The 13,096-nt window shown below is 40.9% G+C and overlaps 1 protein-coding gene across 2 annotated transcripts in view; it reads left to right on the top strand.

Annotated features, from left to right (window-relative positions):
• The window catches only part of cacna2d2a (calcium channel, voltage-dependent, alpha 2/delta subunit 2a), a 140,428-nt gene that overhangs the window by 69,719 nt on the left and 57,613 nt on the right, over positions 1-13,096 (top strand). The gene's annotated exons all lie outside the window — the stretch shown is intronic.

Raw genomic sequence — 13,096 nt, 5'->3', positions numbered from 1 at the left:
ATACACATGCACATTCCCTACTGTCATATTCTCTGTCTCCAGGGAGACGAGCTCGCTGTCATGGTACACTTCCCACAAATGGATTTTTAACCCCGCGCCTCCTGGGGGATATTTGAGAAAAGGCTTTAACTGATTTAAAACGAATAATTATGAGCCCTACTTCCCTGCAAAGTCCATTTTTATTCATGGTTGCTTACACTCTGAAGCTGTAGTCTTGGGGTGGCTAGGCTGCACCGACCCCTCCCTCCCTCCCTGCTGGTCTGGGGGAGGGAGCTGCAGTGCGGCTGTCCCTTCATCTTTGGCATGGGGGGGGCTTGCCAGCCCCTCCCTGCCTGACTCCGATGCACCTCAATCGGATGTGTAGCCATGCAGGACATGGAGCCTGGGTCACAGTGACCACACACAGCGCACCTGTTCATAAGTAGCTGCATCCAACATGGCATCAATACTTCCTCAAGTGGAAAAGCCGGCACTCTTTTTTAATCCAGCCATACTCATCCCACTCGTCTCTCCCTCTGCTTCTACTCTTCCTCCTTTCTGTCACTCCCGTTTCTACATCTCCCTCTGTCTAGAACCCCAGCCTCATTCCCACCCTTATCCTCACAACCCCCATCACATTCATATACCTCTTTTCTTATCTGTATGTGTCTTTAATCAGGCATGAAAACAGTCGGAATATATCATACTGTTGCAAATACTGCAAATGAATCTTAATGTTGCTCCTTTATTAATAATGCATTGGAGCTGATTTCATTTGCCTTTATTATTAGGCCAGGTAATGAATCTCAGCAGGGGCGACTGTGAAACCATTAAAAAAACTCACAAAGTGGTGGAAGAAAGGGGTGGGGGTGGGGGGAATATATGCCACATTCTTGCAAGAAGATTTTTCCTGTTTGTAGATTTTGTGCTTTCCTAATTTCTCTTTGGGTGAACACTCTGCTGACTGACACTCTAATTAGATTAGGGCTGCATGCTCTTTGGGCATATTAGGAGAAATGCGTCGCATCTTAAAGAGCAGTCTGTCAAATGAAGAGAAAAGGTGTTTATGCATGAGAGGCGGTGCATTTTGATAGAATTTTTGAGTGTGTGCGTGCGTGTGTGCGTGCGTGTGCACATACTCCGGTGTATGTTGGAAAAGCATAATGTGCTTGTTTGTGTTTGTCGGCAAGTGGGTATTTATTTGTATGTGTTTATTAACTGCAGGTTCTGTACCTGGCCCAGCCCATCTGCTTGCCTCGCCAAACTGGTGACATCATAGAAACTCAATGACACGCCTGTTCCTCATAGCGGCTGCCATCGCAGCTGTTACCGTAGCAATGGGAAGACCTCCCTCTTTCTCTCTCTCCCTCTCTTCCTCGCGCACACATTCAAGTCTTTCCCTGGTCCAACTACAGAGCCAGGTTTCTGACCATCCCGACTGCTGGACATTATGGATGTCAAAATGTTGATGGTAACAACTGTTGTGATGGTCGTTCAGGGTTTTAAATCCATTGGAATGTAATGGTGTGTGAAATAGACATTAAAGTGTTGGATTGCCGGTGATTTCTCAAGGTCAGGTGCCCATCCCTCTGTGACACTCGACTATTGTGTTGGCAAGAAAGTCATCCCAAGGCAACGCAGTCATTTCAGTGCTGCTTTGCAATTCTCATAGGGACAAGGGAGAACCAGCAACTTCAAAACCAAATATCAAAACTCTTTTTTTTTTGTTTTGTTTTGTAAACAGAAAATTGGGAGCCAGAGAGCAGAGCACTATTGAACCTCTCTGGATTATATCAGCAGATAGCTCAATTTTCAGTTTACTATTTCAGAAAGAGTTCATGAAAAAAATCCTGGGTCCTACAGTTTTGACCCACTTGCTGGATGTGTGTACATGTATATATGTAGTGTTTAGAAGGTGATTTAAATGTTGCTTTTCCATAGAGAAAGTCAAAGAGTATTTCTCTTCAAAACATTGTTGAATTGCTTTACTGCTTTTAACAGTTTTCCTCCCAGAACGTCACCACATTCGAGTGTTAAAGACTTTTAAAGCTACATTTATAGTAGTAAAGTCCAGCTTGGTTAAACAGTTAAATTTAAATTGTTCTTTTTCTTTTCTTTACATTTAACATAGACATTTCATACAAAAATGCAACAACTTAGTCAGCCACATAAAAACAACCACAAAAGAATTACTGAATGCAAAATAGACTCGAAGGCTGCAGCTTAAGAAAATCTTAGTTGATTAATATTCAAAGGATTTATTTGAGGAAATTGATTAGTTGATTGAAGCTGAAAAGTCACTGACTGCATTAATGTCCCTTTAAAGATTTAATGCACTCATGCAAACTGATCTTTTAAAATGTAGTTCTTGTGAAAGAGCAGACCATAGTAATTAAGTAATAACTGTTAACTAACAAAGGACCATTAATTGACAAAAAATAAAAAGACTAAACAAAACATTTCACTAAACCAAGGCCTAAGAGATTGATCACTTATCAACTAAGAGAGCTGGCAGCACTACTTAAATCATGGTTCAGCTCCTGAGTCTAGACACGGTACAGGTGGTCTGCTTAAAAATAAAATACTGGCCTTGAAAAAAAAAAAAGTTGCTTCTTTATACACTGAACAAAACCTAAACTTTGACTACACAGTTAGATAAACTCTGAAATCAAAGAAAGTCTCTGACAACTAGATTCTCAGGTGTTCCCTGACGTCTGGCCAGGTGCAGCTGCTGTTTGTTTGTGGACATCACTTTAGTTTCATTCGATCAGTCGTGTTAAGGTACTAGGTTTTTCATAAAATAGTTTTGTGGTGGAGTGTTTCTGAGAAAACTACACCACATTAGTCTCATGTGCCCTACGCCACCAGTGATTTCCCCAGTAATTATGTATAACATGCTATTCTAATATGTATTTTGACAATTTAGCAGTTTGAGTTGGTAAAATGTAGTTTGATATCTGAAATAAATGTATTCAGTATTCATGTATGGATTGTGGATATCTCTTAAGTTAAATCCAGTTAAGCTTTTATATGATAAAATGGCTTGGTGTCATCTCCAATGTCATTATAGATACATTATCTTAAAATGAATTCTGACCAGGAGAGATACATTTGAAGTTATCTTGAATGATTGCTATGACTGATCACAATGTAATTAGGAGTCCTTAATGCATTTGTAGATATCTTATGGTTTCCTGGTGTTGGGTGGGTTGTCATGTTGGCAGAACCTTTTTTAAAGTTTTTTCAAGAAAAAAAGAAAAACTTTTATGTCTCTGACTGCAGTTTGAACATTTGATAAATGGTAAGCTTGGCCTAGTTTAGCTGAGATCATGTAAGTGTGTGGGCTCAGAGCATATGACTAATGCTGAAGGTTTAATATTTTGTAATAGTTAGCCTGCGGTTAACAAACCTTTTGTTAACAGTACAACCAAACTCCTAACAATTACAGTACAAACTCACCAGAACTACTCTTCTCATGGCACATATACATTATTCAACAAACCCATTATATTTTTTGATATGAAGTAAATATTTTTTAACGGTGAAATTAAGTGACTTCAGCAATATGTGAGTTAACAGTGTTGTTTAGTTTGAACCAGCATCCATCTTTGGAAAACTTTAAAGCACCTATAATTAAGATTTTTGCAATAAGAATATAAAAAAATGAAAGAGTTGTATTTCCCCTCAACTCTATATTGCTTTATAGCTTCTTTCAGCCCAGTGTTTTGGTTTCCCATTCTGCAGCTTCACTTTTTTCATCGCATCATTTCACAACTTCAGCAGGCAGCTGTTTTCAGTGAAAAAAGCTCTGGAAACTAGCTGGTGAACATAGGGAACCATTTAACTGCTAAAGAGTCAGTTATTTCCCACAGGAGTTATTGAAAACAGAAGTAAAAGGAGAGCGGATATTGGACTTAATTCGCCAGGTGGCCAGAAACATCACTACAAATACTAATATTGCTTAGTGTCTCCTGGATGTGGAACTGGGCAACTGTTAAACTGCTAAAAAAGTTCACTAGATCAATTGGCTGCTCACAAGTGGCCAAAAGAAAAAGTCATTGTGGATTTAAAGATTTATTTTCCTGTGCTGATCCTTTAAACATCCAGTGGTTAAGCTATGTTTGTATAATCCCACCCTCTGAACTGCAACGAGAATCATGAATATACCATCAACTAGTTTTGTCAGTGGCAGAAAGTTGACAAATTTGTAAAATAAATAAATATCCCAAAACCAATCTAACTGTTAACTTTACAAAATGGAAAATTGTATCTCTGGTCAATAATATATTATCAGCATCATTATTATCAATCAGTTGTTCAAAAACTAATCTCCCATCATTGGCGACTGGCGATGATGACCACTGTCACTTAGCTGAAGGAGGGTTGACACAAAGTGCAACACATTGGGACAGAGACACAAGATTGGATGAAAAAAAAAAAAAGGATGGAGATTGTGGAGATTGGAGGAAGACATGTACTTTCCATCAGATTGTGATGTGGCAGCTGCTGTACGTTTGAAATGCATTAGTGCTAATAGCTGTGCCATTAGGGGAGAGAGAGAGGCACTCTGTTGATGGGTTGCCATGATGAAACTGGGGAGAGGGGGGGTGACGAAGAGAGGCAGAGAGAGATAGAGAGAGAGAGAGAGAGAGAGAGAGAGGTGGAAGTGAGAAAGCAAGTGAGCGAGGGAAGAAGGTATAAGAGATGGAGAAAACGGGAAACAGAGATGGAGCCATCTTCCAGGCCATTTACTGCAATCATCACTCTCTAATCAATCAAGCCAATCTCTCCTTTTCTTCCCCTTCTTCTCCCTCTGCCTCTCTCCTCATCTCCACTCAGCCACCCACTCTCATAACACATAACACAGTGGTATTCATGTGACCTCCTTCTTGGTCTCCACGCATGTATGTTCATCAGTATCCTTGTAATACCTACACAAAATATTCATACAGTACATAACCTGCAGGGTTCATCCTACAGTTCTAATAGTCTTTAATATTCTGAATCATCTTTTGCCAATTCTTTGATTTAGATTCTGTGCATTTTCTCATATCGTTCACTGGGGATTGATGCTAGCTGCATTTTGTTGATATTTCCGATACGTTTACTGCCCCTTTAGAGGTGTAGCATGACCTTAAGTGGTAGGGGTGAGGGTTGCAAGGGTTTGTTCACTTGACCAAGCTCGGCTCCTTTCATAATGCCTCTATTTGAGATAATTGGCCCTTCAGAGGAAATGAGTGAAAATCATTGTGGCGACTCTCAGCCCAGCCCTCGAAGCTACCAGCTCCATTAGCCACAGAATACATTAGTCTTATGAGAGCTGCCTTGGACAGATTCAAACTCAGATTCTGATAAAAATAGACAGAAATGAAGTGACGCTTCATTCTGGCTTTGTTTCATCACTCTCTTCTGTTATTTCTGCCCTTTTTTTGTCTGTTGGAAATGTTGCCAAACCACCATTTTCATCTAATCAGGGAGCAATGGACCATTTGTCCAAGCGGATGCATTTTAGTATTTGTTAGCAAATGTTTTCCTGTGGAATTGTAAAAATTTTCCCTCCCTCTACTGTTAATAGTTCAGCTGAACCAAGTGGAGAATATCCACAAAGCACTAATTGGCAAGCTAGGTGTTGTACCTGCAAGTCATGGTTACTGGTTTTTGTTTTTTTTACACTTTATGCATCATGTTGTGTTGACTTTGTCTGTACTGTATTTCCTGAGCTGCACATACATCCCTTCCTCATTCTGAAAGTTAGATGCAGACGTTTCAAAGCAAAAGTAGAAAAAAAAAAAAACTGATTTTGTCTTGTGTCAGCAGCCACAACTCCAAAACTCAAAAGGATCTCCATAGCAGAGGCCCAAGAGTGGGGGTGGGGGGATGTAGCTATGTGAGCCCTTTTTAAAAATGCACAGTGCTTATTTCAAACACTGATAAGCATAGCCACATTGTATAATCACAAATAAACTGTATCTATTTTCATTGTGAACAGTTTTTTTTTTCTTTCTTTTCCTTATGGCTGCACTGAGACAGAGTGCTCGCAGCCTGCCGAGCACGTAATGGAACTCATAAACAGTGTTATCACTGAATCCTGAGCCATGGAACGGACTTCCATCTGCTCGCCACTGGAAGGGAAAGAAATGAGGAGAGGCTATGTGAAGAGAAATTCCTACAGTCTCTCTTTCCTATCAAATGTATCTGACGATGTGCGTAAACTAGACTGAGCTTTACTTTCACTCACCACTTAGCTGCATCTACAACTGATGCTAACACACACCCCGATGAAAGGAAAGCAGACGATCCTTGCTGTGTGGATAAAGCCACATTAGGCAATTGATCAGTTAGTATTGTGGCAATATAGACTTCACCTTAAAATCCCATTTTGACTGCAGCTTCTCTCTCCTCCTGAGCTCTCCCATCCCTCTGTTGTCTCCTTTCCTAGTGACTTTCCTCACTTTCTATCAACTGCTGCTCTGCTCACAGCTTTGATCAGGCTTGTGGTTGCTGTGGTGACCCAACAGTTTGGTAATTTCAGCTTCTTGATTGCAGACCGATGTAATTTGTTTAAGTGTCGCTCTCCAAGGTAGAAATGTACTTTGCTTCTTTTTTTTTTTCTTCCCTGCTTCGACTCCTTTCTCTCTACCTCAACTTCTGTATATTTTTTTTTTCTCAAATCTCACCCCTTATATTTCTCTGCTGCTTCAACAGAGACCTCTTGAAAACTCATGCTGTTCTTCACTCAAGTAGGGAGACGTTGGTGAAGTCTATGATATCTCAGAATGAAAGAAGCATTAAAGTATACAACAAACATAACAAACAAGTAACGAGAAACGCTACAATAAAAAGAGCGCAGAGAAAGAGAAAACGTTCAGGTGTGTCAGTAAGCCTTCAGTCAGCAGAAGTTTGGCCAACTGTGATGCAGCGTGTTAGCCAGGAGGGAGGGTTGAGAGAGCGGCCCCCATGTCTAAATCCCACTGATCGATCCCTCTGGCTGACAGGAGATGGGAATCAATAGTCAGAGAAATCCAGTGAGCCACACTGCAGACCTTGATTTTCCCATTTCAACACATGGCCAACACCCATGAAATGTTATTTTAAAGGGTAAACCTGCTGCCTCTTTGCCCCTCTGGTCAGAGCAGGGTCAAGAAAAGAGAAATAAAAATAGACTGATGGCACTCATAGTTTTCTGTTATCTGTACATTTTCCCTTTTTTTTTATGTAGACAGCAACATATGTTGTCTTAGAGCTTAAATTATTGCGGATGAATTCATTCATTGATAGAAAACTGTTCCATCTTCTTCTTCTGTTTTCTTTTTTGATTATAGAGCTGACAGTAGAGAGATGGCAGAGAATGGGAAATAACATGACAACAACAATAACTGTGGTCCCCAAATGGACTTGAAACAGGGATGTTGCAGTTCATTGTGTATGCTTTAAGTCTTTAGGCCACCAGAGCACTCTGATCAAAACAATTTTAATGACTGATTAATTGTTTAAGTCAATAATGATTTAAAAATGACACTGACCGGTTTCAGCTTCCCAGATTTGACAATATTTCTATAATTATAAATTGAATATCTTTGGGTTTTACACTGCTGGTTGGCCAAAAGAAGCGATTTGAACACATGATCACTATAATAATACATTTTATAAACTAAACATATTTGACAGCTGCAGCCAGGTGCCATCTTTTCTTGTCCCAGTTAAAAGGCATGTCTCTAGGAAAACTTTACATTTTCTGTCTGATGTTTTTCTCTGGGATAATGCAGAGTCTGCCAAGGTGTGGCTGAGGAGAGATGCCTGTTTAGGGTTTTAGTGTTTGCTCGGCGTATTCTGTCCCTGCTGTCCTTGGTGCCTGTCTGCAGATATCTTAAAGTAGGCACCCCTTTGTCATTTGAATGTTCAAATCATCGTGAGGGACAGCAAGGCATCTGATGGAAATGATTACGGGGTCGAAAATAACAGGTTTCCCTAGGCCGGCGTTGATTGTTGATTGGCCACTCTCAGTCAGCCTGTGAGGAGGGGGGGTGACTTTAGGACTCTAAGGACTAACAATGGTAAAATGGCTGAAAAACATCAGTGAAATGAAAAGCTGTATTCAACGTTCCAAGAAAAATGGATCCTAGAAACATTTTGCTCAGATAAGTGGAGCACTGGTGTCATAGCAAGCTGCAGTGTGATTGGACAGAGAGGCCCAGGCTGAGCACCAGATTGTTTGTGATTGGTCACCCCAGCTACGGATGCTGTAAAAAATGTTAGATGTGGATAACTGCATCTGCTTTATCAAATCCCTCTGGAATCCAATGATAGCGTTAATATTGCCATGGCCTGTTTATCTTATTTGTCTTTATTTGGTGTTACACCACCTCTTTCCTGCTTCTCCTCTGATGATCAGATTGAGGGCTTGTTTGGGAGGTATTGGCATGCATGTGTCATGTTGGATAGGCGTTTTATCTGGCACTGTGTCCATGCAGTGTGGTGATGCTATCAGCGTTAAAACCTGCTCCTCAATGGAGCCCTGTCAGCCAACAATGGAGAGCAGCATTACCCAGAGTGCAGCAGGACAAAGCCTTCTTTCCTTATCGCAGGACTGGAATATTCACAGACTGATTTAACCGCTTTTACCAAGGGGAAGTGTCAGGCTCTGAAAGAAAGAGACAGCACAGCAGAGATGGGAGAGAGAGAGAGAGAGAAAAAGAGAGAGAGAGGGAGGGAAAGAGGAGAAAAATAGGATTTTGTGACCTGCAGGATGTTTACAAAGAGAGATTTAAAGAGCAGAAATTGCAGATTCATTGCCGAAATTGGGGGCATGAAATATAACCATGGAATATGTAACCTTAATATTTTTTAAATTACATATTTTTAATTTCTTAATAATCAAGACTTCTCTCATCCACAACTGTTCTCTCCGTCTCTCTCCTCCCTCTCCCTGTATTCTATCTCTTGGTTTGCTGCCTATCTTTGCGAGAGTCTTTGAAGTGCGTGTGTAGTTAGGAGGGGGCATGGTGCTCTGTCTGAAGAGGAGCAAGACATTGATGAGATGTGCATGGAGAATGTCATTCACTTTGCTGAATTTGCACTGTGTATTGGAGCTTTAATCTGGGGGCACATTTGTTTATTGGCATACAAATGAACATCTGCATGGAGCTATGCTTGGACGCCATGGTCTCAGCAGCTCCCTAATCGCTTAAAAGCCTGGAGATGCAGAGCATGCCAATGAGAGAGCGAGGGAGAGGGAGGCAGCCCCACCCAAGGCCTCCGTCATGCACTCCTTTATCTGAGTTTCACTCCAGCTCAGTAGGTCTCTCCCTCCCTCCCTCGCTCTCTCTTTCTTCCAGGCCAACAGTTTAATTTCCAGTTTGCTGGTTGACTCTTTATTGACTTGACATTATAAAGAGGCATTTTTTTTGTAACCTTCAGTGGTTAAGACAACAGCCGCATTTTTCAGACCAGACACCTCAAACAGTGTGTCTGCATTTATTTGCAAAGTGATGTGACAGTGTAACAAATGGCTTCTTTCAGGATAGGGACACTTGGGGGGAAAAAAAAACTTTAATAATATATAAAGACTCCCAAGAATCAACTGCAATAACCGATATACAAAGATACTCTTGTGTTATTAGAAAAAGGGTTTTAATGAATTAAATAAGAAATAAGTTGCAGTTGATTTTGGGGAGTTTTTCCTTTTTTTAAGGCTTTTCTATACCTGCATTTATATTGTATTGATCTAAGATCAATTTGTTGAGTTTAACCAATAACCATGTATTTTTTGTTGCCTCTTCGTTGCTCCTGTATCTGCAAAATGATGATGGAGATAATGACGATAAGTAGCGTACATGGCAGTTTTAAAAGATAAATTCAGGTCTTTAGTTTATCGAGTGTTTGCTGTACACACAGTGGCCAGGTTTTAGATACATCTAGCTAAAACTACCGCAGTATCAAACAACAGCCCTGTAATTCATGGGTGTTGATAGGCTCAGCTTTTGATGAAAGTGTTTTACAGAGGTGTTTATTCCACTTTGTGGTTATTTTTGACTTCTGTATTGCATTCTAAAATGTATCCACCCTTACTGATGAAAATGCGAAGGATAAAATAGAAGTAATACTTCTCAGTAAAACACAATACAGTTAAACAGCACCACAAACTACAGCCTAAAAAATGTACACCGAAAATGAGCCAAAACATTATGGCTACTCACAGTTGAAGTGAATAAAAGTGTGAGTACAAGGAAGAGGAATTTTGTCCACATACTGTATTTTTCCCATTTCAGTGAATAAGCAGTGTGCCTGCACCCACCAGGGATTTAACATCCCCTGAATCAAAACCGCACCACCAGAGAACAAGGTTTCATATTTTATTCACAGGCAACCTCTGCAGTTCAAGATCAAAGTGGTTAAAGGGCTTTTAGATCTCTGACAAATTTCTACATGTCTATGATTAATTCACCACTGTTTGAAAATCATATTTCATGAACTCACCTTTTCACCCTTGTATAAACCTGTGGGCCATATAAACTAAAGCAAATGAGCTGAACAAATTAGTTTTTCATGGTGTATTGTGATTTCATTCTGACGTCTCTCCTTTTAGTGTGAATGCCCTTGTGTATATTTTTCCTTTACATTTCATTCTGCAGAAGAAATTAGATGTCAGTCATTTCTTACTTAACACACGTAAATCGTAATGCACTTGTGTGTCGTCTGTGCACCGGGGTCAAAGTATGTGCTCAGTCTGGAGAATTGCATTCCCTCTAGTTATAGTAGAGGTCTCACCAGCTAATATGGCCTAGTGTTTATCTAGTTCCAATGTCTAGAGTTCATACCGTTTGACATCCAGAGATGGGATATGTGGACACTGTGGAAATTGAGAGACAGAGGGAGGGACAGGTAGAGACAACTAAAGGACTCATATGCTAATTCTGACAAAATACACGTAATACCTTTCATTAAGTCGCTTCCCTTGGATGCACATATGGGAGGACGTACTTCACTGCATATATTGTCTGAGTCTGGACAGCGATGTAAACTGCAACCTGAGAAACATGAGGCAGTAATACTAGTTCCTTCTTTATTCTGGTTGCATTTTCATACTAAGTGAGCAGTTTGTGTGTGTGTGTGTGTGTGTGTGTGTGTGTGTGTGTGTGTGTGTGTGTGTGTGTGTGTGTGTGTGCGTGCGCGTTTTTCTGCATGCTTGTGTGCACACCCCAGGGCACGGCAGAGGCACAGAGTGTGTTCTGTAATTATAAAATCATTAGCAGGTGTCCAGAGGAGATATGAATATGACTGTAATCTGTCCCCACCCATGATGGAGCGCTTGTCTCACACTCAAATGTCAACCTGTCTCAGCCAGCCCATTGAGAGAGCTCACAGATTCAAATTCAAAAGATTTAGTTCCAACGACCACACTCAGTCATAACATGTAGCCCTCCATATGACAGCGTTTGGTATGTACAAGCCATTTTTCAGTCGTATTGTTATTCTGTGCTTTACGGGATAAATCATCTCTCAAGGTCCTCTTCACATATGATAAAATTTTGGACTTTAAAGGCTCTGACATTTACTCGCAAGGAAGATTTTGAAGTTTGAAATATGTAACTGCAAGCAAAAAGATGACATTAAAATAATATGTGCATACCAATGACATGAAACATGCTGGCAGAAGAACAACCTCATAGTCAGAGAGACTGACAGGCGTACAGACAAACAAAAGATAGGCAGGCCTGCATCTGGTCAGACATAAAAACGAGCAGACATTGTAGCCCTGGCAAGGAGACAAAGTCACATTGTAATCTAGAGCAGAGGGGCGGTTTCTATAGCAACAGTAGGCATCTAACCTACGCGCCGTTGCTTTTGCTGAAATCTGAAATTGGCAAGAGGAGGCTGGTATTGAGGATAGAGAGATTGGGAAAGATGAAGATAAGGCAGGGCAGGGAGGAGGAGGAGGAGGAGAGATGGGGCAAAGGGAGGAGGGAGGAAGCAGATCGAGATAAGGGTGAGGAGAGGAGGGAGGGTAGGAGACGAGCGGAGGAAGATTGATGTAAGGGAGGGGCTGGAGATCATCACCTGACCTCAGTGTTTGTCTCCTGTTTGGAATTTGTTGGTCCACTCAGCATGATAGATTTAATTTACTGATAGCACTTTGTGTCAGTGGGAATTTCTCAGACTTTGTGTGTTTCAGTGTGTGCATCTGTTGTGTGAGTGTGTAGGCACGGACTTCTACGCACACTCACTCTGTATATATATTCACAAGTGCGTACATGCTGTATATGAGTGTCTGTAAGAATAAGGTTATGTATTATATATGTGTATGTGTGTCCGGGCGCACAGGTCCCAGAGAGAGATGAGTGTGGGATAATTGCTGGCATGGTGTTGTATCAGATGTGTGTTTAACCCAGAGCCTGAGCCCATAGAGACCTATGACCAGCCGCAGCAGATGGCCGTGCAACCCTGGGGGGGCTGCTCAGAGGGTCCTGCTGGCCTAGGACTCGTCCACATTGGAGCCACCTTTTCTGTGCTTGTGTGTGCGGTGTGTCTCAGATCATGTGGTCGGATGTTGTTGTGTTCATGAGTAGAATCGTTGTAACTCTAGGCGCTCGCATAATTATGTTGAGAGGTTTTATTTCCATCATATTGCAAGAGACAACAACTTTATCCCAATTCAAGTACGTTCAAGTAAGTTCGATTACAATTTATATGTAATCTGAGTGGAAGCGGTAGTGTTTACACAGAGATTATTAATTTAATCAGAAATACTGTGGTTGTGCACAGTTGTAAGTCTTTATTAATGTATTTGTCAACAACTGTAAATGAAGGTGATGTATAAACAGATAAAGAATTAAAATATAGAACAGGAGAAGTTGTAATCGCTGACAACAGTTACATCTGCTAACAACTACATCATAATGTAGCCCAGTTATTAAATGTTAATATACCGCTTATGATCGCTAAATCTGTGGACTAAGAGTGGTAAGACAGTCGCACAAGGAGGCGTTATGTGTAATACTTCAACTAATGCTGCTAATACTGAAGTTTTATTGTAAGCGGTGATCACTGTATGTACATGGTGCAGGTTCAGCGGGATTGATATGCACAGGGTGACGGTGCAGGAAGGTAAACACGGCTG

This window comes from Seriola lalandi, unplaced genomic scaffold (genome assembly GCF_002814215.2).
Source record: "Seriola lalandi dorsalis isolate HSWRI2012SDOR001 ecotype SW California unplaced genomic scaffold, Sedor1 jcf7180002054246, whole genome shotgun sequence".
NCBI classification, from domain to species: domain Eukaryota; kingdom Metazoa; phylum Chordata; class Actinopteri; order Carangiformes; family Carangidae; genus Seriola; species Seriola lalandi.
This window is presented reverse-complemented; position numbering and strand designations above follow the sequence as displayed.